Source organism: Amia ocellicauda, chromosome 10 (assembly GCF_036373705.1).
Source record: "Amia ocellicauda isolate fAmiCal2 chromosome 10, fAmiCal2.hap1, whole genome shotgun sequence".
Taxonomy (NCBI): Eukaryota; Metazoa; Chordata; class Actinopteri; order Amiiformes; family Amiidae; genus Amia; species Amia ocellicauda.
Genome location: NC_089859.1, coordinates 40,461,205 through 40,488,411, shown reverse-complemented (window position 1 = coordinate 40,488,411; position 27,207 = coordinate 40,461,205). Strand labels below are relative to the sequence as shown.

The 27,207-nt window shown below is 43.5% G+C and overlaps 14 non-coding genes and 36 pseudogenes across 14 annotated transcripts; all 50 read left to right on the top strand.

The window, feature by feature from the left end:
* The first annotated feature begins 212 nt into the window (after positions 1 to 212).
* LOC136762661 (5S ribosomal RNA) lies at positions 213 to 331 on the top strand. The gene has a single exon (XR_010820855.1). It is a non-coding gene; the product is annotated as a 5S ribosomal RNA (ribosomal RNA).
* A 217-nt stretch (positions 332 to 548) lies between these two features.
* Positions 549 to 667, top strand: LOC136761859 (uncharacterized; annotated as a pseudogene).
* A 210-nt stretch (positions 668 to 877) lies between these two features.
* LOC136761663 (uncharacterized) lies at positions 878 to 996 on the top strand (annotated as a pseudogene).
* A 208-nt stretch (positions 997 to 1,204) lies between these two features.
* Positions 1,205 to 1,323, top strand: LOC136761972 (uncharacterized; annotated as a pseudogene).
* A 215-nt stretch (positions 1,324 to 1,538) lies between these two features.
* LOC136762689 (5S ribosomal RNA) lies at positions 1,539 to 1,657 on the top strand. The gene has a single exon (XR_010820881.1). It is a non-coding gene; the product is annotated as a 5S ribosomal RNA (ribosomal RNA).
* Positions 1,658 to 1,867: 210 nt separating this feature from the next.
* On the top strand, positions 1,868 to 1,986 carry LOC136761926 (uncharacterized; annotated as a pseudogene).
* A 208-nt stretch (positions 1,987 to 2,194) lies between these two features.
* On the top strand, positions 2,195 to 2,313 carry LOC136761971 (uncharacterized; annotated as a pseudogene).
* A 215-nt stretch (positions 2,314 to 2,528) lies between these two features.
* LOC136762688 (5S ribosomal RNA) lies at positions 2,529 to 2,647 on the top strand. The gene has a single exon (XR_010820880.1). It is a non-coding gene; the product is annotated as a 5S ribosomal RNA (ribosomal RNA).
* A 210-nt stretch (positions 2,648 to 2,857) lies between these two features.
* On the top strand, positions 2,858 to 2,976 carry LOC136761925 (uncharacterized; annotated as a pseudogene).
* A 208-nt stretch (positions 2,977 to 3,184) lies between these two features.
* Positions 3,185 to 3,303, top strand: LOC136761970 (uncharacterized; annotated as a pseudogene).
* A 215-nt stretch (positions 3,304 to 3,518) lies between these two features.
* Positions 3,519 to 3,637, top strand: LOC136760988 (uncharacterized; annotated as a pseudogene).
* Positions 3,638 to 3,856: 219 nt separating this feature from the next.
* Positions 3,857 to 3,975, top strand: LOC136762088 (uncharacterized; annotated as a pseudogene).
* A 210-nt stretch (positions 3,976 to 4,185) lies between these two features.
* Positions 4,186 to 4,304, top strand: LOC136761465 (uncharacterized; annotated as a pseudogene).
* Positions 4,305 to 4,518: 214 nt separating this feature from the next.
* Positions 4,519 to 4,637, top strand: LOC136760838 (uncharacterized; annotated as a pseudogene).
* Positions 4,638 to 4,852: 215 nt separating this feature from the next.
* On the top strand, positions 4,853 to 4,971 carry LOC136762210 (uncharacterized; annotated as a pseudogene).
* A 221-nt stretch (positions 4,972 to 5,192) lies between these two features.
* On the top strand, positions 5,193 to 5,311 carry LOC136760658 (uncharacterized; annotated as a pseudogene).
* Positions 5,312 to 5,526: 215 nt separating this feature from the next.
* On the top strand, positions 5,527 to 5,645 carry LOC136762161 (uncharacterized; annotated as a pseudogene).
* Positions 5,646 to 5,864: 219 nt separating this feature from the next.
* Positions 5,865 to 5,983, top strand: LOC136761628 (uncharacterized; annotated as a pseudogene).
* A 216-nt stretch (positions 5,984 to 6,199) lies between these two features.
* On the top strand, positions 6,200 to 6,318 carry LOC136760684 (uncharacterized; annotated as a pseudogene).
* Positions 6,319 to 6,535: 217 nt separating this feature from the next.
* Positions 6,536 to 6,654, top strand: LOC136762095 (uncharacterized; annotated as a pseudogene).
* A 210-nt stretch (positions 6,655 to 6,864) lies between these two features.
* LOC136761662 (uncharacterized) lies at positions 6,865 to 6,983 on the top strand (annotated as a pseudogene).
* Positions 6,984 to 7,191: 208 nt separating this feature from the next.
* On the top strand, positions 7,192 to 7,310 carry LOC136761969 (uncharacterized; annotated as a pseudogene).
* A 215-nt stretch (positions 7,311 to 7,525) lies between these two features.
* Positions 7,526 to 7,644, top strand: LOC136760725 (uncharacterized; annotated as a pseudogene).
* Positions 7,645 to 7,854: 210 nt separating this feature from the next.
* On the top strand, positions 7,855 to 7,973 carry LOC136761184 (uncharacterized; annotated as a pseudogene).
* Positions 7,974 to 8,188: 215 nt separating this feature from the next.
* LOC136760761 (5S ribosomal RNA) lies at positions 8,189 to 8,307 on the top strand. Its single transcript, XR_010820285.1, has one exon. It is a non-coding gene; the product is annotated as a 5S ribosomal RNA (ribosomal RNA).
* A 210-nt stretch (positions 8,308 to 8,517) lies between these two features.
* LOC136761183 (uncharacterized) lies at positions 8,518 to 8,636 on the top strand (annotated as a pseudogene).
* A 226-nt stretch (positions 8,637 to 8,862) lies between these two features.
* LOC136760750 (5S ribosomal RNA) lies at positions 8,863 to 8,981 on the top strand. The gene has a single exon (XR_010820284.1). It is a non-coding gene; the product is annotated as a 5S ribosomal RNA (ribosomal RNA).
* A 210-nt stretch (positions 8,982 to 9,191) lies between these two features.
* Positions 9,192 to 9,310, top strand: LOC136762386 (5S ribosomal RNA). The gene has a single exon (XR_010820586.1). It is a non-coding gene; the product is annotated as a 5S ribosomal RNA (ribosomal RNA).
* A 216-nt stretch (positions 9,311 to 9,526) lies between these two features.
* On the top strand, positions 9,527 to 9,645 carry LOC136761633 (uncharacterized; annotated as a pseudogene).
* Positions 9,646 to 9,855: 210 nt separating this feature from the next.
* Positions 9,856 to 9,974, top strand: LOC136761966 (uncharacterized; annotated as a pseudogene).
* A 227-nt stretch (positions 9,975 to 10,201) lies between these two features.
* Positions 10,202 to 10,320, top strand: LOC136760738 (5S ribosomal RNA). The gene has a single exon (XR_010820283.1). It is a non-coding gene; the product is annotated as a 5S ribosomal RNA (ribosomal RNA).
* A 210-nt stretch (positions 10,321 to 10,530) lies between these two features.
* On the top strand, positions 10,531 to 10,649 carry LOC136762451 (5S ribosomal RNA). The gene has a single exon (XR_010820650.1). It is a non-coding gene; the product is annotated as a 5S ribosomal RNA (ribosomal RNA).
* A 216-nt stretch (positions 10,650 to 10,865) lies between these two features.
* LOC136761922 (uncharacterized) lies at positions 10,866 to 10,984 on the top strand (annotated as a pseudogene).
* A 210-nt stretch (positions 10,985 to 11,194) lies between these two features.
* On the top strand, positions 11,195 to 11,313 carry LOC136760791 (uncharacterized; annotated as a pseudogene).
* A 226-nt stretch (positions 11,314 to 11,539) lies between these two features.
* Positions 11,540 to 11,658, top strand: LOC136762130 (uncharacterized; annotated as a pseudogene).
* A 543-nt stretch (positions 11,659 to 12,201) lies between these two features.
* Positions 12,202 to 12,320, top strand: LOC136761999 (uncharacterized; annotated as a pseudogene).
* Positions 12,321 to 12,542: 222 nt separating this feature from the next.
* Positions 12,543 to 12,661, top strand: LOC136760740 (uncharacterized; annotated as a pseudogene).
* Positions 12,662 to 12,877: 216 nt separating this feature from the next.
* LOC136761837 (uncharacterized) lies at positions 12,878 to 12,996 on the top strand (annotated as a pseudogene).
* A 224-nt stretch (positions 12,997 to 13,220) lies between these two features.
* On the top strand, positions 13,221 to 13,339 carry LOC136762457 (5S ribosomal RNA). Its single transcript, XR_010820656.1, has one exon. It is a non-coding gene; the product is annotated as a 5S ribosomal RNA (ribosomal RNA).
* Positions 13,340 to 13,553: 214 nt separating this feature from the next.
* Positions 13,554 to 13,672, top strand: LOC136761415 (5S ribosomal RNA). Its single transcript, XR_010820353.1, has one exon. It is a non-coding gene; the product is annotated as a 5S ribosomal RNA (ribosomal RNA).
* A 219-nt stretch (positions 13,673 to 13,891) lies between these two features.
* Positions 13,892 to 14,010, top strand: LOC136760836 (uncharacterized; annotated as a pseudogene).
* Positions 14,011 to 14,233: 223 nt separating this feature from the next.
* On the top strand, positions 14,234 to 14,352 carry LOC136760624 (5S ribosomal RNA). The gene has a single exon (XR_010820243.1). It is a non-coding gene; the product is annotated as a 5S ribosomal RNA (ribosomal RNA).
* Positions 14,353 to 14,568: 216 nt separating this feature from the next.
* On the top strand, positions 14,569 to 14,687 carry LOC136761437 (uncharacterized; annotated as a pseudogene).
* A 215-nt stretch (positions 14,688 to 14,902) lies between these two features.
* On the top strand, positions 14,903 to 15,021 carry LOC136762616 (5S ribosomal RNA). The gene has a single exon (XR_010820810.1). It is a non-coding gene; the product is annotated as a 5S ribosomal RNA (ribosomal RNA).
* A 220-nt stretch (positions 15,022 to 15,241) lies between these two features.
* On the top strand, positions 15,242 to 15,360 carry LOC136760832 (uncharacterized; annotated as a pseudogene).
* Positions 15,361 to 15,565: 205 nt separating this feature from the next.
* On the top strand, positions 15,566 to 15,684 carry LOC136762218 (uncharacterized; annotated as a pseudogene).
* A 216-nt stretch (positions 15,685 to 15,900) lies between these two features.
* Positions 15,901 to 16,019, top strand: LOC136760989 (uncharacterized; annotated as a pseudogene).
* Positions 16,020 to 16,240: 221 nt separating this feature from the next.
* LOC136760651 (5S ribosomal RNA) lies at positions 16,241 to 16,359 on the top strand. Its single transcript, XR_010820269.1, has one exon. It is a non-coding gene; the product is annotated as a 5S ribosomal RNA (ribosomal RNA).
* Positions 16,360 to 16,580: 221 nt separating this feature from the next.
* On the top strand, positions 16,581 to 16,699 carry LOC136762084 (uncharacterized; annotated as a pseudogene).
* Positions 16,700 to 22,126: 5,427 nt separating this feature from the next.
* Positions 22,127 to 22,241, top strand: LOC136762300 (U5 spliceosomal RNA). The gene has a single exon (XR_010820505.1). It is a non-coding gene; the product is annotated as a U5 spliceosomal RNA (small nuclear RNA).
* Positions 22,242 to 27,207: the final 4,966 nt, after the last annotated feature.

Genomic DNA, 27,207 nt, shown 5'->3' with positions numbered 1-27,207 from the left:
GTCTCCTGGGTAACTTCATCGTAGCTCTTAATACTCTCTTTCTGTCTCCAGGAGATATAATTGAAGAATTGTACACGTACCCGGCTACTTTCAACACCCTTTCCTGCACTGATATTTTTACCTCCATTTTTCTATTTTTTTTTTTTTTTTTTGCTGGAAATTCCGTCAATACCCGCCAGCCTTTAAGAGACATCATGCAGCCAGGCATCTTGGCTTGCGGCCACACCATCCTGAATGCGCCCGATCTCGTCAGATCTCGGAAGCTAAACGGGGCAGGGCCTGGTCAGTACTTGGATGGGAGACCTCCTAGAAATACCAGGTGCTGCAAGCTTTTTACGTCTCCTGGGTAACTTCATCGTAGCTCTTAATACTCTCTTTCTGTCTGGAGGAGATATAGTTGAAGAATTGTACACGTACTAGGCTACTTTCAACACCCTTTGCTGCACTGATATTTTTCCCTCCATTTTTCTTTTTATTTTATTTTTTTTGCTGGAAGTTCCGTCAATATCCGCCAGCCTTTAAGAGACATCATGCAGCCAGGCCTCTTGGCTTATAGTCACACCGTCCAGAACGCGCCCGATCATATCAGATTTCGGAAGCTAAACGGGGCAGGGCCTGCTCAGTACTTGGATGGGAGACCTCCTGGAAATACCAGGTGCTGCAAGCTTTTTACGTCTCCTGGGTAACTTCATCGTAGCTCTTAATTCTCTCTTTCTGTCTCCAGGAGATATAATTGAAGAATTGTACACTTACCCGGCTACTTTCAACACCCTTTGCTGCACTGGTATATTTCCCTCTATTTTTCTTTTCTTTTTTTGCTGGCAGTTCCGTCAATACCCGCCAGCCTTTAAGAGACATCATGCAGCCAGGCATCTCGGCTTGCGGCCACACCATCCTGAACGCGCCCGATCTCGTCAGATCTCGGAAGCTAAACGGGGCAGGACCTGGTCAGTACATGAATGTGAGACCTCCTGGAAATACCTCGTGCTGCAAGCTTTTACGTCTCCTGGGTAACTTTATCGTAGCTCTTAATACTCTCTATCTGTCTGGAGGAGTTATAATTGAAGTATTGTACACGTACCCAGCTACTGTCAACACCCTTTGCTGCACTGATATTTTTCCATCCATTTTTTTTTTTTTTTTTGCTGGAAATTCCGTCAATACCCGCCAGCCTTTAAGAGACATCATGCAGCCAGGCATCTCGGCTTGCGGCCACACCATCCTGAACTCGCCCGATCTCGTTAGATCTTGGAAGCTAAACGGGGCAGGACCTGGTCGGTACATGAATGTGAGACCTCCTGGAAATACCTGGTGCTGCAAGCTTTTACGTCTCCTGGGTAACTTTATCGTAGCTCTTAATACTCTCTATCTGTCTGGAGGAGATATATTTGAAGTATTATACACGTACCCAGCTACTGTCAACACCCTTTGCTGCACTGATATTTTTCCATCCATTTTTCTTTTTTTTTTTTTTTTTTGCTGGAAGTTCCGTCAATACCCGCCAACCTTTAAGAGACATCATGCAGCCAGGCCTCTCGGCTTGCGGCCACACAGTCCTGAATGCGCCCGATCTCGTCAGATCTCGGAAGCTAAACGGGGCAGGGCCTGGTCAGTACTTGGATGGGAGACCTCCTAGAAATACCAGGTGCTGCAAGCTTTTTACGTCTCCTGGGTAACTTCATCGTAGCTCTTAATACTCTCTTTCTGTCTCCAGGAGATATAATTGAAGAATTGTACACGTACCCGGCTACTTTGAACACCCTTTGCTGCACTGGTATATTTCCCTCTATTTTTCTTTTTTTTTTTTGCTGGCAGTTCCGTCAATACCCGCCAGCCTTTAAGAGACATCATGCAGCCAGGCATCTCGGCTTGCGGCCACACCATCCTGAACGCGCCCGATCTCGTCAGATCTCGGAAGCTAAACGGGGCAGGACCTGGTCAGTACATGAATGTGAGACCTCCTGGAAATACCTCGTGCTGCACGCTTTTACGTCTCCTGGGTAACTTTATCGTAGCTCTTAATACTCTCTATCTGTCTGGAGGAGTTATAATTGAAGTATTGTACACGTACCCAGCTACTGTCAACACCCTTTGCTGCACTGATATTTTTCCATCCATTTTTTTTTTTTTTTTTGCTGGAAATTCCGTCAATACCCGCCAGCCTTTAAGAGACATCATGCAGCCAGGCATCTCGGCTTGCGGCCACACCATCCTGAACTCGCCCGATCTCGTTAGATCTTGGAAGCTAAACGGGGCAGGACCTGGTCGGTACATGAATGTGAGACCTCCTGGAAATACCTGGTGCTGCAAGCTTTTACGTCTCCTGGGTAACTTTATCGTAGCTCTTAATACTCTCTATCTGTCTGGAGGAGATATATTTGAAGTATTGTACACGTACCCAGCTACTGTCAACACCCTTTGCTGCACTGATATTTTTCCATCCATTTTTCTTTTTTTTTTTTTTTTTTGCTGGAAGTTCCGTCAATACCCGCCAACCTTTAAGAGACATCATGCAGCCAGGCCTCTCGGCTTGCGGCCACACAGTCCTGAATGCGCCCGATCTCGTCAGATCTCGGAAGCTAAACGGGGCAGGGCCTGGTCAGTACTTGGATGGGAGACCTCCTAGAAATACCAGGTGCTGCAAGCTTTTTACGTCTCCTGGGTAACTTCATCGTAGCTCTTAATACTCTCTTTCTGTCTCCAGGAGATATAATTGAAGAATTGTACACGTACCCGGCTACTTTGAACACCCTTTGCTGCACTGGTATATTTCCCTCTATTTTTCTTTTTTTTTTTTGCTGGCAGTTCCGTCAATACCCGCCAGCCTTTAAGAGACATCATGCAGCCAGGCATCTCGGCTTGCGGCCACACCATCCTGAACGCGCCCGATCTCGTCAGATCTCGGAAGCTAAACGGGGCAGGACCTGGTCAGTACATGAATGTGAGACCTCCTGGAAATACCTCGTGCTGCACGCTTTTACGTCTCCTGGGTAACTTTATCGTAGCTCTTAATACTCTCTATCTGTCTGGAGGAGTTATAATTGAAGTATTGTACACGTACCCAGCTACTGTCAACACCCTTTGCTGCACTGATATTTTTCCATCCATTTTTTTTTTTTTTTTTGCTGGAAATTCCGTCAATACCCGCCAGCCTTTAAGAGACATCATGCAGCCAGGCATCTCGGCTTGCGGCCACACCATCCTGAACTCGCCCGATCTCGTTAGATCTTGGAAGCTAAACGGGGCAGGACCTGGTCGGTACATGAATGTGAGACCTCCTGGAAATACCTGGTGCTGCAAGCTTTTACGTCTCCTGGGTAACTTTATCGTAGCTCTTAATACTCTCTATCTGTCTGGAGGAGATATATTTGAAGTATTGTACACGTACCCAGCTACTGTCAACACCCTTTGCTGCACTGATATTTTTCCATCCATTTTTCTTTTTTTTTTTTTTTTTTGCTGGAAGTTCCGTCAATACCCGCCAACCTTTAAGAGACATCATGCAGCCAGGCCTCTCGGCTTGCGGCCACACAGTCCTGAATGCGCCCGATCTCGTCAGATCTCGGAAGCTAAACGGAGCAGGGCCTGGTCAGTACTTGGATGGGAGACCTCCTAGAAATACCAGGTGCTGCAAGCTTTTTATGTCTCCTGGGTAACTTCATCGTAGCTCTTAATACTCTCTTTCTGTCTCCAGGAGATATAATTGAAGAATTGTACACGTACCCGGCTACTTTGAACACCTTTTCCTGCACTGATATTTTTCCCTCCATTTTTCTTTTTTTTTTTTTTTTTTTTTGCTGGAAATTCCGACAATACCCGCTAGCCTTTAAGAGACATCATGCAGCCAGACATCTCGGCTTGCGGCCACACCGTCCTGAACGCGCCCGATCTTGTCACATCTCGGAAGCTAAACGGGGCAGGACCTGGTCAGTACTTAAATGTGAGACCTCCTGGAAATACCAGGTGCTGCCAGCTTTTTACGTCTCCTGGGGAACTTCATCGTAGCTCTTAATACTCTCTTTCTGTCTGGAGAAGATATAATTGAAGAATTGTTCACGTACCCGGCTACTTTCAACACCCTTTGCTGCACTGGTATTTTTCCCTCTATTTTTCTTTTTTTTTTTTGCTGGCAGTTCCGTCAATACCCGCCAGCCTTTAAGAGACATCATGCAGCCAGGCATCTCGGCTTGCGGCCACACCATCCTGAACTCGCCCGATCTCGTCAGATCTCGGAAGCTAAACGGGGCAGGACCTGGTCAGTACATGAATGTGAGACCTCCTGGAAATACCTGGTGCTGCAAGCTTTCACGTCTCCTGGGTAACTTTATCGTAGCTGTTAATACTCTCTATCTGTCTGGAGGAGATATAATTGAAGTATTGTACACGTACCCAGCTACTGTCAACACCCTTTGCTGCACTGATATTTTTCCATCCATTTTTCTTTTTTTTTTTTTTTTTGCTGGAAGTTCCGTCAATACCCGCCAGCCTTTAAGAGACATCATGCAGCCAGACATCTCGGCTTGCGGCCACACCGTCCTGAACGCGCCCGATCTCGTCAGATCTCGGAAGCTAAACGGGGCAGGACCTGGTCAGTACTTGAATGTGAGACCTCCTGGAAATACCTGGTGCTGCAAGCTTTTACGTCTCCTGGGTAACTTTATCGTAGCTCTTAATACTCTCTATCTGTCTGGAGGAGATATAATTGAAGAATTGTACACGTACCCAGCTACTGTCAACACCATTTGCTGCACTGATATTTTTCCCTCCATTTTTCTTTTTTCTTTTGTTTTTTGCTGGAAGTTCCATCAATACCCTCCAGCCTTTAAGACACATCATGCAGCCAGGCCTCTTGGCTTGAGGCCACACCGTCCTGAAGACGCAAGATCTCGTCAGATCTCGGAAGAGAAACTAGGCAGGGCCTGGTCAGTAATTGGATGGGTGACCTCCTGGAAATACCAGGTGCTGAAAGCTTTTTACATCTCCTGGGTAACTTCAGCGTAGCTCTTAATACTCTCATTCAGTCTGGAGGAGATATAATTGAAGAATTGTACATGTACCCGGCTACTTTCAACACCCTGTCCTGCACTGATATTTTTCCCTCCATTTTTCTATTTATTTATTTTTTATTTTTTGCTGGAGGTTCCGTCAATACCCGCTAGCCTTTAAGAGACATCATGCAGCCCGGCCTCTTGGCTTGCGGCCACACCGTCCTGAACACGCCCGATCTCATCAGATCTCGGAAGCCAAACGGGGCAGGGCCTCGTCAGTACTTGGATGGGAGACCTCCTGGAAATACCTGGTGCTGCAAGCTTTTTACGTCTCCTGGGAAACTTCATCGTAGCTCTTAATACTCTCTATCTGTCTGGAGGAGATATAATTGAAGTATTGTACACGTACCCGGCTACTTTCAACAGCCTTTGCTGCACTGATATTTTTCCCTCCATTTTTCTTTTTTCTTTTTTTTTTGCTGGAAGTTCCGTCAATACCCGCCAGCCTTAAAAAGACATCATGCAGCCGGGCCTCTCGGCTTTCGGCCACACCGTCCTGAATGCGCATGATATCGTCAGATCTCGGAAGCTAAACGGGGCAGGACCTGGTCAGTACTTGAATGTGAGACCTCCTGGAAATACCAGGTGCTGCAAGCTTTTACGTCTCCTGGGTAACTTTATCGTAGCTCTTAATACTCTCTTTCAGTCTGCAGGAGATATAATTGAAGAATTGTACACGTACCCGGCTACTTTCAACACCCTTTCCTGCACTGATATTTTTCCCTCCATTTTTCTATTTTTTTTTTATTTTTTTTTGCTGGAAGTTCCGTCAATACCCGCCAACCTTTAAGAGACATCATGCAGCCAGGCATCTCGGTTTGCGGCCACACCATCCTGAACGCGCCCGATCTCGTCAGATCTCGGAAGCTAAACGGGGCAGGACCTGGTCAGTACATGAATGAGAGACCTCCTGGAAATACCTAGTGCTGCAAGCTTTTACGTCTCCTGGGGAACTTTATCGTAGCTCTTAATACTCTCTCTCTGTCTGGAGGAGATATAATTGAAGTATTGTACACGTATCCAGCTACTGTCAACACCCTTTGCTGCACTGATATTTTTCCATCCATTTTTCTTTTTTTTTTTTTTTTTTTGCTGGAAGTTCCGTCAATACCCGCCAACCTTTAAGAGACATCATGCAGCCAGGCCTCTCGGCTTGCGGCCACACCGTCCTGAATGCGCCAGATCTCGTCAGATCTCGGAAGCTAAACGGGGCAGGGCCTGGTCAGTACTTGGATGGGAGACCTCCGAGAAATACCAGGTGCTGCAAGCCTTTTTACGTCTCCTGGGTAACTTCATCGTAGCTCTTAATACTCTCTTTCTGTCTGGAGGAGATATAGTTGAAGAATTGTACACGTACTAGGCTACTTTCAACACCCTTTGCTGCACTGATATTTTTCCCTCCATTTTTCTTTTTATTTTATTTTTTTGCTGGAAGTTCCGTCAATATCCGCCAGCCTTTAAGAGACATCATGCAGCCAGGCCTCTTGGCTTATAGTCACACCGTCCAGAACGCGCCCGATCATATCAGATTTCGGAAGCTAAACGGGGCAGAGCCTGCTCAGTACTTGGATGGGAGACCTCCTGGAAATACCAGGTGCTGCAAGCTTTTTACGTCTCCTGGGTAACTTCATCGTAGCTCTTAATTCTCTCTTTCTGTCTCCAGGAGATATAATTGAAGAATTGTACACTTACCCGGCTACTTTCAACACCCTTTGCTGCACTGGTATATTTCCCTCTATTTTTCTTTTTTTTTTTTGCTGGCAGTTCCGTCAATACCCGCCAGCCTTTAAGAGACATCATGCAGCCAGGCATCTCGGCTTGCGGCCACACCATCCTGAACGCGCCCGATCTCGTCAGATCTCGGAAGCTAAACGGGGCAGGACCTGGTCAGTACATGAATGTGAGACCTCCTGGAAATACCTCGTGCTGCAAGCTTTTACGTCTCCTGGGTAACTTTATCGTAGCTCTTAATACTCTCTATCTGTCTGGAGGAGTTATAATTGAAGTATTGTACACGTACCCAGCTACTGTCAACACCCTTTGCTGCACTGATATTTTTCCATCCATTTTTTTTTTTTTTTTTGCTGGAAATTCCGTCAATACCCGCCAGCCTTTAAGAGACATCATGCAGCCAGGCATCTCGGCTTGCGGCCACACCATCCTGAACTCGCCCGATCTCGTTAGATCTTGGAAGCTAAACGGGGCAGGACCTGGTCGGTACATGAATGTGAGACCTCCTGGAAATACCTGGTGCTGCAAGCTTTTACGTCTCCTGGGTAACTTTATCGTAGCTCTTAATACTCTCTATCTGTCTGGAGGAGATATATTTGAAGTATTGTACACGTACCCAGCTACTGTCAACACCCTTTGCTGCACTGATATTTTTCCATCCATTTTTCTTTTTTTTTTTTTTTTTTGCTGGAAGTTCCGTCAATACCCGCCAACCTTTAAGAGACATCATGCAGCCAGGCCTCTCGGCTTGCGGCCACACCGTCCTGATTGCGCCCGATCTCGTCAGATCTCGGAAGCTAAATGGGGCAGGGCCTGGTCAGTACTTGGATGTGTGACCTCCTGGAAATACCAGGTGCTGCAAGCTTTTTACGTCTCCTGGGTAACTTCATCGTAGCTCTTAATACTCTCTTTCTTTCTCCAGGAGATATAATTGAAGAATTGTACACGTACCCGGCTACTTTCAACACCCTGTGCTGCACTGGTATATTTCCCTCTATTTTTCTTTTTTTTTTTTGCTGGCAGTTCCGTCAATACCCGCCAGCCTTTAAGAGACATCATGCAGCCAGGCATCTCGGCTTGCGGCCACACCATCCTGAACGCGCCCGATCTCGTCAGATCTCGGAAGCTAAACGGGGCAGGACCTGGTCAGTACATGAATGTGAGACCTCCTGGAAATACCTGGTGCTGCAAGCTTTTACGTCTCCTGGGTAACTTTATCGTAGCTCTTAATACTCTCTATCTGTCTGGAGGAGATATAATTGAAGTATTGTACACGTACCCGGCTACTTTCAAAACCCATTACTGCACTGATATTTTTCCCTCCATTTTTCTTTTTCTTTTTTTTTTTTGCTGGAAGTTCCGTCAATACCCGCCAGCCATTAAGAGACATCATGTAGCCAGGCCTCTCGGCTTGCGGCCACACCGTCCTGAATGCGCCCGATCTCGTCAGATCTCGGAAGCTAAACGGGGCAGGGCCTGGTCAGTACTTGGATGGGAGACCTCCTAGAAATACCAGGTGCTGCAAGCTTTTTACGTCTCCTGGGTAACTTCATCGTAGCTCTTAATACTCTCTTTCTGTCTCCAGGAGATATAATTGAAGAATTGTACACGTACCCGGCTACTTTCAACACCCTTTGCTGCACTGGTATATTTCCCTCTATTTTTTTTTTTTTTTTTTGCTGGCAGTTCCGTCAATACCCGCCAGCCTTTAAGAGACATCATGCAGCCAGGCATCTCGGCTTGCGGCCACACCATCCTGAACGCGCCCGATCTCGTCAGATCTCGGAAGCTAAACGGGGCAGGACCTGGTCAGTACATGAATGTGAGACCTCCTGGAAATACCTGGTGCTGCAAGCTTTTACGTCTCCTGGGTAACTTTATCGTAGCTCTTAATACTCTCTATCTGTCTGGAGGAGATATAATTGAAGTATTGTACACGTACCCGGCTACTTTCAAAACCCATTACTGCACTGATATTTTTCCCTCCATTTTTCTTTTTCTTTTTTTTTTTTTTTTTTTTTTTGCTGGAAGTTCCGTCAATACCCGCCAGCCATTAAGAGACATCATGCAGCCAGGCCTCTCGGCTTGCGGCCACACCGTCCTGAATGCGCCCGATCTCGTCAGATCTCGGAAGCTAAACGGGGCAGGGCCTGGTCAGTACTTGGATGGGAGACCTCCTAGAAATACCAGGTGCTGCAAGCTTTTTACGTCTCCTGGGTAACTTCATCGTAGCTCTTAATACTCTCTTTCTGTCTCCAGGAGATATAATTGAAGAATTGTACACGTACCCGGCTACTTTCAACACCCTTTGCTGCACTGGTATATTTCCCTCTATTTTTCTTTTTTTTTTTTGCTGGCAGTTCCGTCAATACCCGCCAGCCTTTAAGAGACATCATGCAGCCAGGCATCTCGGCTTGCGGCCACACCATCCTGAACGCGCCCGATCTCGTCAGATCTCGGAAGCTAAACGGGGCAGGGCCTGGTCAGTACTTGGATGGGAGACCTCCGAGAAATACCAGGTGCTGCAAGCCTTTTACGTCTCCTGGGTAACTTCATCGTAGCTCTTAATACTCTCTTTCTGTCTGGAGGAGATATAATTGAAGAATTGTACACGTACTAGGCTACTTTCAACAGCCTTTGCTGCACTGATATTTTTCCCTCCATTTTTCTTTTTATTTTATTTTTTTGCTGGAAGTTCCGTCAATATCCGCCAGCCTTTAAGAGACATCATGCAGCCAGGCCTCTTGGCTTGTAGTCACCCCGTCCTGAACGCGCCCGATCATATCAGATTTCGGAAGCTAAACGGGGCAGGGCCTGGTCAGTACTTGGATGTGTGACCTCCTGGAAATACCAGGTGCTGCAAGCTTTTTACGTCTCCTGGGTAACTTCATCGTAGCTCTTAATACTCTCTTTCTTTCTCCAGGAGATATAATTGAAGAATTGTACACGTACCCGGCTACTTTCAACACCCTGTGCTGCACTGGTATATTTCCCTCTATTTTTCTTTTTTTTTTTTGCTGGCAGTTCCGTCAATACCCGCCAGCCTTTAAGAGACATCATGCAGCCAGGCATCTTGTCTTGCGGCCACACCATCCTTAACGCGCCCGATCTCGTCAGATCCCGGAAGCTAAACGGGGCAGGACCTGGTCAGTACATGAATGTGAGACCTCCTGGAAATACCTGGTGCTGCAAGCTTTTACGTCTCCTGGGTAACTTTATCGTAGCTCTTAATACTCTCTATCTGTCTGGAGGAGATATAATTGAAGTATTGTACACGTACCCGGCTACTTTCAAAACCCATTACTGCACTGATATTTTTCCCTCCATTTTTCTTTTTCTTTTTTTTTTTTTTTTTTTTTTTTGCTGGAAGTTCCGTCAATACCCGCCAGCCATTAAGAGACATCATGTAGCCAGGCCTCTCGGCTTGCGGCCACACCGTCCTGAATGCGCCCGATCTCGTCAGATCTCGGAAGCTAAACGGGGCAGGGCCTGGTCAGTACTTGGATGGGAGACCTCCTAGAAATACCAGGTGCTGCAAGCTTTTTACGTCTCCTGGGTAACTTCATCGTAGCTCTTAATACTCTCTTTCTGTCTCCAGGAGATATAATTGAAGAATTGTACACGTACCCGGCTACTTTCAACACCCTTTGCTGCACTGGTATATTTCCCTCTATTTTTCTTTTTTTTTTTTGCTGGCAGTTCCGTCAATACCCGCCAGCCTTTAAGAGACATCATGCAGCCAGGCATCTCGGCTTGCGGCCACACCATCCTGAACGCGCCCGATCTCGTCAGATCTCGGAAGCTAAACGGGGCAGGGCCTGGTCAGTACTTGGATGGGAGACCTCCGTGAAATACCAGGTGCTGCAAGCCTTTTACGTCTCCTGGGTAACTTCATCGTAGCTCTTAATACTCTCTTTCTGTCTGGAGGAGATATAATTGAAGAATTGTACACGTACTAGGCTACTTTCAACACCCTTTGCTGCACTGATATTTTTCCCTTCATTTTTCTTTTTATTTTATTTTTTTGCTGGAAGTTCCGTCAATATCCGCCAGCCTTTAAGAGACATCATGCAGCCAGGCCTCTTGGCTTGTAGTCACACCGTCCAGAACGCGCCCGATCATATCAGATTTCGGAAGCTAAACGGGGCAGGGCCTGCTCAGTACTTGGATGGGAGACGTCCTGGAAATACCAGGTGCTGCAAGCTTTTTACGTCTCCTGGGTAACTTCATCGTAGCTCTTAATTCTCTCTTTCTGTCTCCAGGAGATATAATTGAAGAATTGTACACGTACCCGGCTACTTTCAACACCCTTTGCTGCACTGGTATATTTCCCTCTATTTTTCTTTTTTTTTTTTGCTGGCAGTTCCGTCAATACCCGCCAGCCTTTAAGAGACATCATGCAGCCAGGCATCTCGGCTTGCGGCCACACCATCCTGAACGCGCCCGATCTCGTCAGATCTCGGAAGCTAAACGGGGCAGGACCTGGTCAGTACTTGAATGTGAGACCTCCTGGAAATACCTGGTGCTGCAAGCTTTTACGTCTCCTGGGTAACTTTATCGTAGCTCTTAATACTCTCTATCTGTCTGGAGGAGATATAATTGAAGTATTGTACACGTACCCAGCTACTGTCAACACCCTTTGCTGCACTGATATTTTGCCATCCATTTTTCTTTTCTCTTTTTTTTTTTTTTTTTTTTTTGCTGGAAGTTCCGTCAATACCCGCCAACCTTTAAGAGACATCATGCAGCCAGGCCTCTTGGCTTTTGGCCACACCGTCCTGAACGCGCCCGATCTCGTCAGATCTCGGAAGCTAAACGGGGCAGGACCTGGTCAGTACTTGAATGTGAGACCTCCTGGAAATACCTGTTTCTGCAAGCTTTTACGTCTCCTGGGTAACTTTATCGTAGCTCTTAATACTCTCTATCTGTCTGGAGGAGATATAATTGAAGTATTGTACACGTACCCAGCTACTGTCAACACCCATTGCTGCACTGATATTTTTCCATCCATTTTTCTTTTTTTTTTTTTTTTGCTGGATGTTCCGTCAATACCCGCCAACCTTTAAGAGACATCATGCAGCCAGGCCTCTTGGCTTGTGGCCACACAGTCCCGATCTCGTCAGATCACGGAAGCTAAACGGGGCAGGGCCTGGTCAGTACTTGGATGGGAGACCTCCTAGAAATACCAGGTGCTGCAAGGTTTTTACGTCTCCTGGGTAACTTCATCGTAGCTCTTAATACTCTCTTTCTGTCTGCAGGAGATATAATTGAAGAATTGTACACGTACCCTGCTACTTTCAACACCCTTTGCTGCACTGATATTTTTCCCTCCATTTTTCTATTTTTTTTTTTTTTTTTTCTTGCTGGAAGCTCCATCAATTCCCTCCAGCGTTTAAGAGACATCATGCAGCCAGGCCTCTTGGCTTGCAACCACACCGTCCTGAACGCGCCCCATCTCGTCAGATCTCGGAAGCTAAACGGGGCAGGGCCTGGTCATTACTTGAATGTGGGACCTCCTGGAAATACCTGGTGCTGCAAGCTTTTTACGTCTCCTGGGTAACTTTATCGTAGCTCTTAACACTCTCTATCTGTCTGGAGGAGATATAATTGAAGAATTGTTCACGTAACCGGCTACATTCAACACCCTTTGCTGCACTGATATTTTTCCCTCCATTTTTCTGTTTATTTTTTTCTTTTTTTTTTGCTGGAAGTTCCGTCAATACCCGCCAGTCTTTAAGAGACATCATGCAGCCAGGACTCTCGGCTTGTGGCCACACCGTACTGAATGCGCCCGATCTCGTCAGATCTCGGAAACTAAACGGGGCAGGGCCTGGTCAGTACTTGGATGGGAGACCTCCTGGAAATACCAGGTGCTGCAAGCCTTTTACGTCTCCTGGGTAACTTCATCGTAGCTCTTAATACTCTCTATCTGTCTGGAGGTGTTATAATTGAGGAATTGTACACGTACCCTGCTACTTTCAACAGCCTTTGCTGCACTGATATTTTTCCCTCCATTTTTCTTTTTTCTTCTTTATTTTGCTGGAAGTTCCGTCAATACCCTCCAGCCTTTAAGAGACATCATGCAGCCAGGCCTCTTGGCATGCGGACACATTGTCCTGAACGCGCCCGAACTCATCAGATCTCGGAAGCTAAACGGGGCAGGGCCTGGTCAGTACTTGAATGTGAGAACTCCTAGAAATACCAGGTCCTGCAAGCTTTTTACGTCTCCTGGGTAACTTCATCGTAGCTCTTAATACTCTCTATCTGTCTGGAGGAGATATAATTGAAGAATTGTATACGTACCCGGCTACTTTCAACACCCTTTCCTGCACTGATATTTTTCCATCCATTTTTTTATTTTTATTTTTATTTTATTTTTCTGCTGGAAGTTCCGTCAATACCCGCCAACCTTTAAGAGACATCATGAAGCCAGGCGTCTTGGCTTGTGGCCACACCGTCCTGAATGCGCCCGATCTCGTCAGATCTCGGAAGCTAAACGGGGCAGGGCCTGATCAGTACTTGGATGGGAGACCTCCTGGAAATACCAGGAGCTGCAAGCTTATTACGTCACTTGGGTAACTTCATCGTAGCTCTTAATACTCTCTTTCTGTCTGGAGGAGATATAATTGAAGTATTGTACACGTACCCGGCTACTTTCAACACCCTTTGCTGCACTGAAATTTTTCCATCCATTTTTCTTATTTCTTTTTTTTTGCTGGCAGTTCCGTCAATACCCGCCAGCCTTTAAGAGACATCATGCAGCCAGGCCTCTTGGTTTGCGGCCACACCGTCCTGAATGCGCCCGATCTCGTCAGATCTCGGAAGCTAAACGGGGCAGGGCCTGGTCAGTACTCAGATGGGTGACCTCCTGGAAATACCTGGTGCTGCAAGCTTTTTACATCACTTGGGTAACTTCATCGTAGCTCTTAATACTCTCTTTCTGTCTGGAGGAGATATAATTGAAGAATTGTACACGTACCCGGCTACTTTCAACAACCTCTCCTGCACTGATATTTTTCCCTCCATTTTTCTATTTTTTTTTTTTTTTTTTTGCTGGAAATTCCGTCAATACCCGCCAGCCGTTAAGAGACATCAGGCAGCCAGGAATCTCGGCTTGCGGCCACACCGTCCTGAACGCGCCCGATCTCGTCAGATCTCGGAAGCTAAACGGGGCAGGACCTGGTCAGTACTTGAATGTGAGACCTCCTGGAAATACCTGGTGCTGCAAGCTTTTACGTCTCCTGGGTAACTTTATCGTAGCTCTTAATACTCTCTTTCTGTCTGGAGGAGATATAATTGAAGAATTGTACACGTACCCAGCTACTGTCAACACCCTTTGCTGCACTGATATTTTTCCATCCATCTTTTTATTTTTATTTTTATTTTATTTTTCTGCTGGAAGTTCCGTCAATACCCGCCAGCCTTTAAGAGACATCATGCAGCCAGGCCTCTCGGCTTGCGGCCACACCGTCCTGAACGCGCCCGATCTTGTCAGATCTCGGAAGCTGAACGGGGCAGGGCCTGGTCAGTACTTGGATGGGTGACCTCCTGGAAATACCAGGTGCTGCAAGCTTCTTACGTCTCCTGGGTAACTTCATCATAGCTCTTAATACTCTCTTTCTGTCTGGAGGAGATATAATTGTAGAATTGTACACGTACCCGGCTACTTTCAACTCCCTTTGCTGCACTGATATTTTTCCCTCCATTTTTCTTTTTTCTTCTTTATTTTGCTGGAAGTTCTGTCAATATCCTCCAGCCTTTAAGAGACATCATGCAGCCAGGCATCTCGGCTTGTGGCCACACCATCCTGAATGCGCACGATCTCGTCAGATCTCGGAAGCTTAACGGGGCAGGGCCTGGTCAGTACTTAGATGGGAGACCTCCTGGAGATACCAGGTGCTGCAAGCTTTTTACATCACTTGGGTAACTTCATCGTAGCTCTTAATACTCGCTTTCTGTCTGGAGGAGATATAATTGAAGTATTGTACACGTACCCAGCTACATTTAACACCCGTTGCTGCACTGATATTTTTCCCTCCATTTTTCTTATTTCTTTTTTTTTTGCTGGAACTTCCGTCAATACCCGCCAGCCTTTAAGAGACTTCATACATCCAGGCCTCTTGGCTTGCGGCCACACCGTCCTGAATGCGCCCGATCTCGTCAGATCTCGGAAGCTGAACGGGGCAGGGCCTGGTCAGTATTTGGATGGGTGACCTCCTGGAAATACCAGGTGCTGCAAGCTTTTTTCATCACTTGGGTAACTTCATCGTAGCTCTTAATACTCTCTTTCTGTCTGGAGGAGATATAATTGAAGTATTGTACACGTACCCGGCTACATTCAACACCCTTTCCTGCACTGATATTTTTCCCTCCATTTTTCTATTTTTTTTTAATTTTTTTTTCTTGGATGTTCCGTCAATACCCGCCAGCCTTTTAGAGACATCATGCAGCCAGGCCTCTAGGTTTGCGGCCACACCGTCCTGAACGCGCCCGATCTCATCAGATCTCGGAAGCTAAACGGGGCAAGACCTGGTCAGTACTTGAATGGGAGACCTTCTGGAAATACCTGGTGCTGCAAGCTTTTTAGTCTCCTGAGTAACTTCATTGTAGCTCTTAATACTCTCTTTCTGTCTGGAGGTGTTATAATTGAGGATTTGTACACGTACCCGGCTACTTTCAACACCATTTGCTGCACTGGTATTTTTCCCTCCATTTTTCTTTTTTTTGCTGGAAGTTCCGTCAATACCCGCCAGCCTTTAAGAGACATCATGCAGCCAGGCTTTTTGGCTTGCGGCCACACCGTCCTGAACGCGCCCGATCTTGTCAGATCTAGGAAGCAAAACGTGGCAGGACCTGGTCAGTATTTGGATTGGTGACCTCCTGGAAAAACTAGGTACTGCAAACTTTTTACGTCTCCTGGGTAACTTCATCGTAGCTCTTAATACTCTCTTTCTGTCAGGAGAAGATACAATTGAAGAAATGTACACGTACCCGGCAACTTTCAACACCCTTTGCTGCACTGATATTTTTCCCTCCATTTTTCTTTTTTCTTTTTTTTTTTGCTGGAAGGTCCGTCAAAACCCGCCCGCCTTTAAGAGACATCATGCTGCCAGGCGTCTCGGCTTGCGGCCATGCCGTCCTGAACGCGACCGATCTCATCAGATCTCGGAAGCTATACAGGGCAGGGCCTGGTCAGTACTTGGATGGGTGAGCTCCTGGAAATACCAGGTGCTGCAAGCTTTTTACGTCTCCTGGGTAACTTCATCATAGCTCTTAATACTCTCTTTCTGTCTGGAGGAGATATAATTGAAGAATTGTACACGTTCCCGGCTACTTTCAACACCCTTTCCTGCACTGTTATTTTTCCCTCCATTTTTTTATTTTTTTATTTTTTATTTTTTGCTGGAAATTCCGTCAATACCCGCCAGCCTTTAAGAGACATCATGCAGCCAGGCATCTTGGCTTGCGGCCACGCCGTCCTGAACGCGACCGATCTCATCAGATCTCGGAAGCTATACAGGGCAGGGCCTGGTCAGTACTTGGATGGGTGACCTCCTGGAAATACCAGGTGCTGCAAGCTTTTTACGTCTCCTGGGTAACTTCATCATAGCTCTTAATACTCTCTTTCTGTCTGGAGGAGATATAATTGAAGAATTGTACACGTTCCCGGCTACTTTCAACACCCTTTCCTGCACTGTTATTTTTCCCTCCATTTTTTTATTTTTTTATTTTTTATTTTTTGCTGGAAATTCCGTCAATACCCGCCAGCCTTTAAGAGACATCATGCAGCCAGGCATCTTGGCTTGCGGCCACACCGTCCTGAACGTGCCCGGTCTCGTCAGACCTTGGAAACTAAACGGGGCAGGACCTGGTCAGTACATGAATGTGAGACCTCCTGGAAATACCTGGTGCTGCTAGCTTTTACGTCTCCTGGGTAACTTTATCGTAGCTCTTAATACTCTCTATCTGTCTGGAGGAGATATAATTGAAGTATTGTACACTTTGTCTTAGGGACAGTCTGGCTAGCAGTGACTGAGTGGTTGACAGACGACAAGCAACGGAATGTACGTGCTCTGTGATGTCATAGCAGTCAGCTGAGAGAGGCTCGTGATGTCATCGCTGAGCTGTCTGTCTGTCTGTCTGTCTCTCTCTCTCTCTTTCTCTCTCTCTCTCTCTCTCTCTCTTCCTCTCAATTCAATTCATTTGTATTGTCAAAGCAATTGGACATACATACATATGTATATATATATACATACATCCATACATGCTATGGATTTGCTATGGAAGTCATTACTATGTTATCTTAAAGGCTAACTAAGCAGAACATATATCATTATAGAACAGAGTTCATAGGTCAACACATGGTTTTAGGGAACAGGCACGTAGGTCATACCGTTTGACAATGTCTCCAAGGTTCTCATCGTAAATAACAAACAGAAATCAAACTATCTTCTGGGCTGACCTTCTAGCTTGACCGTATCTTTCTTAAGTATACAAGAGAGAAAAACAGGTGTAAGAAAATAATTTCTAATTTTCCTTCTACACATATATACATACATACATACATATGTAGCGTTATGTTGGGTGTATTTGGATAAGAGCATTTGGGCTCTGAGCTGAAGCACTGATCTAAAGAAGACCTCTCCCCCCCCAAAGTTATCAGATTTCCTTAGCTCATCAGCTTGGAACTGGTTTGCATCAAAGTGACAGTTTTGGGGAGGATGGCACCGAGAAGAGGCCAAATAGTTTGGAATTCTGCTATGAGATGTCTGGAGAAAGGGGCCTGTAGGTGATAAAAACTCTTTGAAGTGGATGAGAGCCGAAATCCCGACATAGAGCTACGAACCCAGGCCAACCGGCATTTCCAAAAGATGGCATGGATTGACATCAGTCATAAATAAAGCCTCCCTCCAATAGGACACTGGGGGCTGAAACCGAAATCCAATCTCAAGAACTCAGGGACCAATCACCTACTGATCTGACAGACTATAAGGAACAGCGGACAGTCTTTCTCTCTCTCTCTCTCTCTCACCTGAACCAGAAACTCGCTGCCACAGCTCAACCTGTAGCTCTGTTGCCAGAACCGGAATCAGAAACCAACCAAGTCTTTGCCGGCAACAGAAGAGTCAAACTATGAGAAGGAGATTGAGCGAAGAATTATTTTAAAGGACTTTATTAAATAAATAACTTCACAGACCCACCTGATCAGTGGAGTTTTACAGCTGGACAATTGACTAAGTCGACTGAATACGAAAGTGTCAGTCACTTAAATAGCTATTTGAGTCTTAAGAAACTTGACCCTTGGAACAAACAGGGCCCTGCTTTCCTCAAAGACTTCGTCTTCAAGTAACTACGGTGGAACCATGCTTACAAAGAAGATTTTGTGCACAACCTTGGAGCCTTCAAACCAATGGAAAATCTGTTTGGAAACGACTCTACATTCCCGAAACCCCAACTTCCAGGTGCATCGACTGAGTGGAAGTTCTTGGACAAAGCCGAACCGGACTGCCTTTGTTCCAAACCACACGGACCTCGTGCCGTGTGCTGTTATCTGAGCCCGAAGCCAGAGAGGCCTCTCTGCGACGAAGTTCACATAAGTTTAACAGTTTGGAGTTTGTGATTCATGACATTTGAGAAATCAATTAGAAATGTTAATCTGTGATTCATAACTCTAGAATGTGTAATATCATTTAGTTTTCTTAAATATAAATGTGAGTTGCATTAAACTGTTTTGTTGATAATTTTAGAAATAAAATCTGTCAACGCCGAGAAATATCTTCTCATTCCTGTTTAACTGTTTAGTCTGAAATTGACACAAGTTAATAGACATTAGATTATTGGTGGCCCTGCCTATCCTTAATCATTGAATAATAATCAGTTAAGGGAAATTGTGGTAACAAATAGGATCTTTCTCGGCACCTAAACGTAAATGAGACTGATATATATATAACGAGCAGATACCTATGTATGTTTTTTACTTGTACTATATTATACTATCAAGTATCAGTGTACACATACAATGTGACCTGTTACATTAATACAGAGGCCAGATCTCTAATAGCCACTGTCCCCTGATATTACACTTTTTTACAATCACTTTGGCACTCATTTCAGAACCTTGATGTCATTTTTCAAAACTCTAGACACTAAACTCACACCCGATGATCAAAATGCACATTTTTCAAAACTCTAACACTTTTTTACAATTGCTTGGATACAATACACATCAACCTCAGATCATTTGTTCATTGAACTAAAATGACACAACTTAACATCAAAGTATTACCATTTCAAAATGCAATTCACACATTACATCTGAGATCACTGTCTATTCATTTCATTACAAAGATCTAACTATCAATTGATACAGCTGCTCAAAATGATAAGTGACTGTTGCATTACTCTTAATGCATAATTTTATGGAAACTGACAAACAATATTCCATGTTTCGATCATGAAAGTTTCAGGATAATGAGATCCATTGACATCAATAAACGAGGAGCATGAACCAGTTGGACTACATTATCTATGGATGTAATATTTCATCATCATTCATCATCATGTAGCACTTTTCCACACCATGTTTGCAGTGTGGAAGGAAAGTTAGAAATTCTTTCTCTAATACCTGTTTTTCTCTCTTGTATACTTAAGAAAGATAAGGTCAAGCTAGAAGGTCAGGCCAGAAGGTAGTTTGATTTCTGTTTGTTATTTACGATGAGAATCTTGGAGACAATGTCAAACAGTATGATTGAAGTGCCTGCTCCCTAATCCATGTGTTGATCTATGAACTCTGTCCTATAATGATATAAATTCTGCTTAGCTAACTTTTAAGATAACATAGTAATGACTTTCTGATTATAACCAGCTCTTTGATTTTTGTGTATAAAAGCTCTGACTGTTAAAATGAAGGCAGAGCGACTTTGGGATCTACTTGAGTCACTGTTCCTCTCCACGCTGCGTGTATTAAAGGCATTGCAACTAACGCTCCAACCTGGTTGAAGATGATTGTTCTTCCACATCAGATTTGACATTACTGTATGTATGCAGGCCCTTGTAATTGCTTTTCCAATACTGCCAACTGGTTATTGATGATTGATTTCACATTGTGGTACGAGTATCGAGTGAATTGAGTGCTATCCACCCCAGCAACACAGTGATAACATGGAGCCGGCAAGTCATCCAGGTCACAATAGAGGTCAAGCAGTGGGAGGACGTGGTGGTCAAAGGAATGGAAGGGGACATGCACCCCTTCTGAGAGGTGGTCGTGGGCCTCGTCATAGAGGAGGGCTTAGGCCTCACCAGAGAGGCAGCCATGGGCCTCATTTGAGAGGTGTTGGGGGAACGTGGTAGAGGACAAGGCCACGGACCAGACAGCGGCAGCAACAGCAAATAGTGTCCAGTGAAATCCGAGAAATAGTTGTAGAGCATGTTGTAAATCATGGCATGACCATGACTGAGGCAGCTACAATGATTCAATCAAACCTCAGAATCAACTCAGGATCAACTGTGGCCTCAATCATCAGAAATTTCCGTACTGAGAAGCGGCAAGTCTTCAGCATGCACTAAACATTAGGCTACTCTCAATTGTCAAATGACTGTATACTGCATACCAATGTGTAGCACAGAGTATAGTGTGCCTTTTGAAAGAAATGCAGACAGAGTGAAGCAGCTGATGACTGAGTATGTTCAGGTATGTTCAGTTTCAAGATGCCTCTTGTGAAAAATGGTTGTGAGAACCTGAACCTGAACACAGGGCTGATGGAAATTCAGAAGTACAGTAATCAATCCTTTGTTTTACACTAAGCCAGGTGAGGAACACTGCAGTTGACATTTTACTGTAGTTTTGTTCTTTTTTGTAGCTAATTATTGTTGCATGGCTTCAAAGAAACCTATGGTGTGATTTGATTGTATTGCATCAATACATTTCAGATTTTGTTCAATGATTCCACTGTGTCTGTAGTATTCTCTCTACTAGTCCTTTTACAGTGATGTATTTATGTGTAGTACCATAATGAAACATGTATCACATATTTTGTACTACAATATTTAATGATTGTACGAACAACTACACAGTGAAACTATCGGTATCTTCTGTGTGGGTGATCTAAATAAATGTTACTATGGTATTTCATGATAAATGAATTATTTGAACCAACAAGTCTGCAAGTGCAAGGTTTCTTTAAAGATATGAATGCACAATGCAATGTTTTGAACATTGGACAGCCTGTGTTACAAGTGATGACCGTTTTGAGTTTTGTGTCTAGAGTTTTGAAAAATGACATCAAGGTTCTGAAATTAGTGACAAAGTGATTGTAAAAAACTGTATATTCATCCTATTTAATGTGCTCTTTTAAAATGTACTTTTCTTTTTTATGTTGCCATTTCTGTTCTACCAATGTTTCAGTTGTTAGCCAAAGATTGACAGAGTACATCTCATACACACAGGCCAGACAGCAAGGATTTCTTTTTGAAATTCAATTACAAATGCTGCATGAACTCATCAATACGATTAGAGCTCCTGAAAGCAATATAACTAACTCACTCTACAGCATCTCATTAGCAGTGAAAAGAAACCAAGAAAGTTGGGACAGTCGACTGTTTACCACTATGTAACATCACCTTTTCTTTTAATAACACTTATTAAGCACTTGGGCACTGAAGACACCACTTGGTTAAGTTTAGCAAGTGGGATTTCCCCCCATTCATCCATTATGCATTTCCTCAGCTGCGCAACTGCACAGGGCCTTCGTTGTCTTAATTTGCACTTCATAGTGCGCCACACATTCTCAATTCGGAGACAGGTCAGGACTGCAGGCAGGCCATGCTAGCACCCGCACTCTCTGCCTACGCAACCATGCGCTTGTAATCTGGGCAGAATGTGGTTTGGCGTTATCCTGCTGAAAAATGCAGGGATGTCCCTGGAAAAGACGATGTCTGGATGGCAGCATATGTTGCTCCAAAATGTGTACATCTCTTTCTGCAAAAATGGTGCCCTCACAGATGTGCGAGTTACATGACAGACAGACACTCATACACACTGTCACACCCACACACACACACACACTTTCACAGACAGACACACGCACACACACTCACTTTCACACAGAGACAGACACACAAACACAGAGACAGACACACACACACTCACTTTCACACAGAGACACACAAACACATACACTTTCACACAGACACACACACACATACATACATACATACATACATATATAAGGAAAAGAAACAATACATTTAAAAATCACAAAAAGATGTAATAAAGTACAGAAAATCTAAATGTAATAAAATGTGATCTTTAATACACACAAATATGTATGGCTGGTCGGATGCGTCTTGGACTCGGGTTCCTCTTCATTACGTATAATGCTTTTGCCTTTTGCTATAGCTTTCCGTGGAGGGGATCGTGGGTGAGTTTGTACCATTCTTGGGAGGCTCTGCCTTGTTGGGGCGGAGCTGTGATCCAGGTGAACAGCAGATCGGACATAGGTGGGCATGTGGGCGGAGGAGGAAGGCCGGTCAAGCAAATAAGCTTGCTAAGGTACGCAGCAGCAGCAAGCAGCCCCACCATCCAGTCAGCCAGCCAGTCTGGCTGGCAGTGACTGAGTGGTTGACAGACGGCAAGCAACGGAATGTACGTGCTCTGTGATGTCATAGGAGTCACCTGAGAGAGATGTTTGTGATGTCATCGCTGAGCTGGCTGGCTCTGTGTGTCTTGCTGGCTGTGTGTGTGTGTGTGAGAGAGAGAGAGACTTTTTGACTTTTATCAGACTTCATTGCCTGTTTGCAACACGCAATAATTCATACAAAAGAAAATAAATAAATAAATAAAAAATAGTGTTCCCCTTTGTTTGTCTCCCCCCAACAAGCATTAACTCCGCCACTGATCTGTACACTTTTAAAGAAAGCAACCCAATACACACAACAAAACAACCATCAAATACTAAACCCTATAAATGAATTACATAATAAAAACCAACTCCCCGTCATACAATTCACAAAGGGCATCATTAATACACCAGACCTGTTCAAAACTCTCCAAATCATTCATCAGCCTGTAATAGTTAAACTCTAGTCTGACTCTGCACTTGACCAGCATGGCAAACACTCTCACTGCATCCTCACTGCCCTCCCCACACACTCTGTTCTTCCTAGTCTTATAGACGGCCATTTTAGCCTGGCCCAGCAAGAAGTTTACCAGCTGGTCCACATGTTTGGTCTTTCTGGTGTATCGCGCCCCTAAAATAAAAACCTTTGTGTTAAAAATCAGGTTAAGATCAGTAAAAAGACGAGTTAAAAGACTAAAAATGGGTGACAACCGAGAGCAAGTGCTGAAACAGTGAAACACGGTCTCTCTCTGAGCACAGAATGGGCAGGCGTCGGACACAGCAGGGTTAAGAACAGTAATAAAAGAATTGACAGCAATAATGGTGTGTAACACCCTCCACTGCAGATTGCCAGCTCTCTTATTGAGGGGGGCTTGTACAGGCTTCTCCAGGCGGGCGCAGTGTCTTCCCCCAGCCCCAGCCTGTAAAGTAATTTTAGGAATCACAAAGAAACAGTTGAAAGTGCTAAATAAGTATTTTGATGCACCATATTAATTTAGGAAATTTACATGTTGTTTTTCATCAGCTTCTGTATCTGATGGCTCCACATCACTGGCTGGATTGACAGCAACGACACTCTAAAAAAAGAAGTGTTAAGTTTGAGCATTCAGGACTTGTTTTGAAGATCCTGAATATCACTGGTCCACAATTTATCTGTGAAACTATGGGTTAATCTCCATATACAAAATACTTTTCACACACACTTTAAATTTACAACTAAATTTACATGTTGATGTCTTTCGTCAGCTTCTGTATTTGATGGCTCAATATAACTGGTTGCATTAACAGCAACGGCACACTACAAGAAAATAACATTATATTTAAACATTCAGGACTGGTTTAGCATCACCTCGAATATCCCTAGCCCTTGAGGTCGATTGTTATTGTGGTCTTCAAGACCAGTGCTTCTCAACCTTAGTCCTGGAGGAGGCCCACTGTCTGCTGATTTTCATTACAACAACATTGTAGGTTATATCAGTGACTGTGGTCCTAAAGTACCCCTATGCCTGCTGTTTTTTTTCCAGTTGAGCTCTTAATTACCTAATTGGCTTAACTGAAGCCATTTAACCCTTTTCCCAGGTCTTTGGTTGTTGATGAGTTACAAAGAGCTGGATTGTGGCCCGCCATGACTGGAAGTGAAGAACACTCACTCTAGGCCTTTAACTTAATGTTCATATGTAGGGGCCTATCCATCTGATTTGTTTTTGCACATTTATTAACAGAAAAATTGATGGTACGTGAAATCATCTGAGCTGAAAAACATAATGTTCCACCAATAATAAAATAAATGTATTAATTAAAATTATAGAGATAATAGAATGTTCACAGATTATTAGTTCAGAAAATAAAATATTTTTTTATATCTTAAATAGAATTAACACTCAAATCAGTTGTAGGGTAAACAAGGTCTATTTTTTGGATTGATTTTATAATTATACATGTATGGCTGCATGAAGCTTACCTGAGAATCTGATATTTTAGTAACTTTGTTGCTTCTTGTTGGGTAGTCCACGTTTGCCGCCGTTCTTTTTCTGTAAATGTAAATCAAAAGGCAATAATTACATACTGTAATTAAAATACAAAAAGTATAAACATTGTATTATTATTTTTGTATCCTGTTTCTCCATCTCGATGCTGTTCTTTTTGGAATTGCATATCTAGGTTTACTTAAATACTGTTTATAAGATTGTAAACTCATCATCCAAATTTCTTCATTTGCCAAACTTTATGTAGTGCGCTTGCAGTTTCAGAAGAAGAAAAAAAACTGTAACAGATGGGATATGTAGTACTTTATACTCGAGTGGTCTATGCGATTACACCCTGTTGGTGTTATTAAGAACGCCAAGTACCAGAATGCAGAGCGGGACTGTTTTTTGTGCCGTGATTTGTCGGGGGAAAAACGCGCAGAAAAAACGGACGAGAAGGTGAAGGTAGTATGGCGGTGATGCACGCGTTGGTGAAGTGGGAAAGCGGGGTCGACAAAGACTCTTACAGCGTGATTCCCACTGCTTGCTTTCGCAATTTTGATTTATTCAGCATTGCTGATGATGACGAAGAGACGACTCGAAACTTCAGAGCAGAGTGGAGAGACACGAACAAACCTCCAAAAGGTGGATGGCCTGTCCATGAAGCGCAGATCATTATGACTGGTAACAATGTTTATTTAAAAAAAAAAAACATTAAAGTCTTTACATGCTATTTGATATATACAATCACAGTATATTTGAAATGAATGTTTAAGTTATTAATGTGTTGTACGTCTAACATACTCTTATAACATGGTAGGTGGTGGTGAGGGCGCTAAAAACTCGTCATACTTGACTGGCATTTGTAAGAACGATTTATTGTGTGTTGTGCTTTACAATAAAATCCCCCAAATCACAAAATAAATTAAACCAGATATAATTTAACTTCAGTTTTGATTCAGTGTTGGCTGTTCATCTTAATTTGTATGGTCAAAGCACAGTATTTTTATGACAAATAAATATAATCCCCAAATATCTGTGGACATAATGCAGGGTTTTATTTATTTTATTTTTATTTTAGGAAAAGAAGGCGAACTAAGAAGAAAACTTAATGACCTAACAAAAATGCCCTGTCCTAAAATGAAGAGAGTACCTAAACCAAACAAAAAACTTCAAATTTCAGATGATAGTGACCTTGATGAACCACAGTTACCGGTGAGATAATTACTGCAAATATTAAATAAATGTATTGCAGGATTGTTTTTTTTTAATCATATTCATATATATATATATATATTTTCATTTTAAACTCTTTTCCTCTCTGAATACAGCACAAAATAAGAAAGAAAACCGATGGAGCTTCAAGAATTAGATCCCGTCATATTCTACAGACATTTAAAGAGTCCAGTGAAGTTGAGCTACAGCAAAACGTTAAGCAGCTCGAAAAGGAAAACACAAGACTTAAAAATGAAAACCAATGTCTTCGAAACCGTATGGTTGATGGTAAGTTTTTTTATTTATAGCAAATAATTCCTTACCTTGATAAATGTTATTCTTCAGTAATTTAGATTCCAGAGTAATGTATTATAGTTGATCATACTGAAGTAATCTAGAACCACAATACAGACTCTTAATGTGCACTGTCTAATAGTTTAATAATACTGATTATTAAATAAAGTTTTTCAACATAACTTCATAATCCTACATTAATGACTATATGCATTACATTAGACCTGGAAATTCTTGTATTTTATCTTTTTTATTTTTTTCGTAGCTAATGTTAATGACCCACAAAAAGGTCAGTTTGCCAATAACATAGAGCAAGTCTCTCAAGTATAATTGCAGGCATTGATGGTTTTGTTTTCACTTTGCATTAAATATATTACTAGAAATGATTATCATTTAATACTAAGGTTTTTTTCTCCAGAGATTCCAGACCTTTTGGACAATCTGAAAAAAATTGTAACAAAAGCCACATTTATCAGCAATGAAGACAAAAGTGTGTCACCATCAAGTGGTTCTGACAGCCCCACAGCAAATTGTTCTGAATCTGACAAAGAATCACCAAAACAGGTATAACACTCTTGGTCTACAATATTACAAAGACAAGGTAAAAATATATATATTGAAAACAAATATTGGTTGTAAACAATCTAATGATGCTACATTATCAGTTATATTCATAGTTATAGTTGATAATAAGAATGTAATTGAATTATGGGTGTCACAGATTCACTGACTTTATTATGTCTGTAAATTAATAAACTTAGAATTGAGACATACTGTGGTCTTTAATAACACATTTCTGTAACAAAATCACAGCCTTACTGATAATGTATTCCACTTAACATAATATAAGAATAGTTTGGGGATAAACTTGTTTTTTATTTACCATTGTCTTTTAGGTGGAAAAGTTCCCAGGCACTGGAGTTTACATTGACAAACTGTCCTGGATCCTTGCAGAGAGGTGCAGCACGAATACGTCATATGCAAGAACCCTGACGGTTGCTGTCTTTGACTTTCCAACATTACTAAAGAGCAATCTTCGTGGTGGTGGCAGCAAGAGAGATCCAACTTCGGAGACATTAAGATCCTCATTGATGTTATTGAGGATCATATACAGCTGCCTTCGGAAGGACACGACGTGTTTCAGTTGCGGGGCTTTGCAGCCCAGCGGGACCCTCTTAATGCCGGACATCAGCTGCCCGAGCCGGTGCGGATGAACGGAGGGATGTTAGACAGCGTTACCTTCCGGGCAGGAGCAGCGAGCGGCAACACCGGGGTGAAAGTGTCGTCTAACACTGTGCCATTAGCCACTAGCTGATTGAGCAGATCAGTGGTTTTTAA